Source organism: Adiantum capillus-veneris, chromosome 30 (genome assembly GCF_014529385.1).
Source record: "Adiantum capillus-veneris isolate H3 chromosome 30, ASM1452938v2, whole genome shotgun sequence".
Classification (NCBI taxonomy): domain Eukaryota; kingdom Viridiplantae; phylum Streptophyta; class Polypodiopsida; order Polypodiales; family Pteridaceae; genus Adiantum; species Adiantum capillus-veneris.
In genome coordinates, this window is record NC_140960.1 from 96,166,631 (window position 1) to 96,170,331 (window position 3,701).

The following is a 3,701-nucleotide window of genomic DNA, read 5'->3' on the forward strand; positions in this document are numbered from 1 at the left end:
AAGACTCCCAGTGCACAAAAGCCTGAAAATACACAAAAGGATGACCGCATAGTGTTGAACACAACCGATCAGGAGGTCGAGAGTTTTCATCCAGTCATACAGAGGTCTTACGGAAGAGATGAGGATTACAATGAATTTTGGAAACAAGTGAGAGAGGCAAACTTTGCAAACGAGCTAAGTTGCCAAGCTAATCAGACAAATTGGGAAAAGGACATCAGGAATCCTCCCATAGTGGAATTTGAGGCAGGATCTCAAGTGGACTTGGATCTGCAATCTTACTGGGGAGATGGGGGATCTGTTAGAACAATGGAGAGCAAACCTCATTCACTGAAAACTTTACCTTCATACTTAGGAGAGTATGAAGCAAAATCCGAGATTAGAGCACTTCCCTCACGAAAAATCTCATCAGAAAAAGTCATGGACTCGCAAGGATTGATAGAGATTTTGTCAACACCAGTGACATGCACTATCACTCTAGCTGAGCTTTTGAGGCTAAGACCACATATGTGGACCACTGTAGGAAAATGCTTGGAGAAATTCGGGATAACAGACCCAACATCGAGATTGCAAGAGAGCATTGAGGAGCTGAGCAAGCCACAAAAGAACGCTAAGCCTGTACCCTTAAACAAGGTCGGAGAGTATTGCGAAGGTGAAGAGGGGAATACAACCTTACCAGTTGAATTCCAAGGAGTGAACACAATGGCAATACTAGACAGCGGAGCTGGGGTAGCCATAGCTACAAAAGAAATCTGGAAAAAATGGGGGAAACCAGCAATAAGGAAGACTAGGTTGAAACTCCAATTAGCAGATGGACACATGGAGAAACCTATGGGGTTATTAGAGAAAGTTGTAGTGACTTCTTGCGGCATTGAATACGAACATACTTTCGCTATTGTCGATTTTGGCAAGGAGAATAACTATGATATCATACTGGGAAGACCATTCATGAGACAGTTGAAAATGGTCCAGGATTGGGGCTACGATCACATATACCTGAGAAATATGGAAACCACTACACGTGTGAACCTGAAAGACCATAGCTACAAAGAGGTGAACCGAACACCGGTAGAGGAATTTGATTCAGCTACTTTGGCGGGATCCGAATTTCCAGCTTGGTTAGGTAAACCCAAGGAGTTATGGATGTGTGGAGCTTCGAAATGTGGAAGTCTGAAACGAGAAGAATGTGTTTTAGAAAGGGCTATCGAAGACGAAACTTATGTAGGAGAACCCTTTCCAGAGGATACGTTTGAACCATTAGAGTGGACACACATTCTAGCAACCCTAGATGTTTGTGCAATTTCGGATGGTCCCACAACGAAATTTTGCGACAAGGACGGGTACGACGTGGTTCCGTATTTCATGGTGAGAACTGTACTCAAAAAAGAAACTGAAAAGAACGATACACTGGAAAAGGAAGATGAAGAAGAGGTGTTTCACGACATTCCCAATCATCCAGAGTGGGGAAATGAAGCAGACAACGAGTCAACGGACAATTCAAGCGGAAACGAAGAACCTATAATGGATGTCCGATTTTATGATTTTCCGAACCAAACTAAACAACGCCAGAAACACTATAGAGCAAAGAAGAAAACAAAAGGGGTTAGAACCAATCCGATACCTAGAATAAGAGGAAAAAATCAATTCCTAATGCTAGTAAAGGCTGAAGATTGTGTTAAGGATAAGATTTCTGGAAGAAATGAGAGGCAGTGATCAAAAGAGCTTACGAAAAGACAAAAGAGGCTCAAGAAATCAAGTTCAAAAGAATGGAACGAAAACTGAAACAGAAACATCGGAAAAGAACAAGCGCAACAGAGAATACACAGAGTCCAAGTTAGAACGTAGAAACAAGTACAGAGAGCTCAAGAAAACTCTGAAAGAAGTTTGGACTACAGAAATTGAGAGTGGAGAGGACAAAAACGCCAAAATCAAGGAAAACATGGATGTTCCCTCTCACTATAGGAAATTCACAATAGAGGATAGGAAGGTGATATTAACGCCACCTATTCGAGAGAGGAAGGAGAACGAATCTTATGACGGACCGGAGGATGCAAAAAAAGTTGATTTAGCAGCTCCAGGTGAGACACCTAGACCGGTGTACATAGCCACAGATTTGTCTCCAAGCGAGGAAGAGAGACTTTTGAGTCTTCTCAGAGAGTATAGGGATGTGTTTGCATGGTCTTATAAGGACTTAAAGGGAGTTGACCCATCGATATGCCAACACACAATCCCACTGAAACAAGACGCAAAGCCTAGCAGACAGAGACCATACACATATAATGATACGTTTGCTAAGCGAATCAAAGAAGAGATAGATAAGCTAATGGAAGCTGAATTCATATACGAGATTGAACACACTGATTGGGTATCTCCGATTGTGGTAGTACCTAAGAAGAACGGAAAACTCCGAGTGTGTGTCAACCTAAAGAAAGTGAATGCTGCAACAATCAGGGACAATTATCCCCTGCCGATAACTGATCATGTTCTAGAGCGTGTATCAGGGAAAACAGCATACTCCTTTCTTGATGGTTTTTCAGGATATAACCAGCTAGCCATAGCACTGGAAGATCAACATAAAACAGCTTTTGCAACGGAGTGGGGAATTTATGCTTATCGGGTTATGCCTTTTGGTCTAACCAATGCTCCCGCAACCTTCCAGAGGCTGATGACGCATGCTTTCAAAGAATACTTAAGGCTGTTTCTCGAAATATACATGGATGACTTATGTGTACATTCTCTACTGAGAGATGAGCATCTAGAACACCTAAGAAAAGTATTTGGAAATGTAGGACATATCGCATTTGTCTCAATCCTGAGAAATGTGTGTTTATGGTCCGACAGGGCAGAATTCTGGGACATATTGTCTCACAAAACGGAATATCCACGGATTTAGAGAAGATAAAAGTTATAGTGGATATGCCTAGACCAACCAATGCGAAACAAGTACAGAGCTTTATGGGACATTGTGGATATTATAGACGATTCATTTACATGTACGCTATAATAGGCCAACCACTTTACAGGCTAATAGTGAACTTTGAATGGACAGAGGAGTGTGAGGAATCATTCAAGAAATTGAAAGAGGCACTCATTACGCTCCAGTCTTGAAATCACCAGATTGGGAGAAGATATTCCATGTGCACATAGATGCTTCGGCATATGCAATAGGATGCATTCTGGCTCAGCCAGAAGAAGGAAACATGGATTTTCCTATCTGTTACGCCAGTCGACAGCTCAACAATGCAGAGAAGAATTACACCACAACAGAGCGAGAGGGATTAGGAATGATATATGCTGTGAAGAAATTTCGGCATTATCTTCTAGCCAACAAGTTTGTGTTTTTTACGGATCACCAAGCCTTGCTCTACCTAGTGAATAAACCATGCAATACCGGGAGAATAGTGAGATGGTTCATTATCTTACTGGAATTCGACTTCACGGTAGTAGTAAAGAAAGGAAAAACACATCTTAGAGCTGATCATCTTTCGCGATTGACGAATGGAGAAGACCCTATAGGAGTAGATGACGACATGCCAGACGCGTACTTGTTCAACATAGAAATGATACCTAAGTGGTCTCAAAATGTCGTTGACCTATTAACCTATGGAGGAGAGTTCGATAGAAGAGAATACAACCTGAAACATATTGCTATTCAGCAATCCAAGAATCTTCAATTGATTGCAGGAAGGTTGTATCAATTGGGA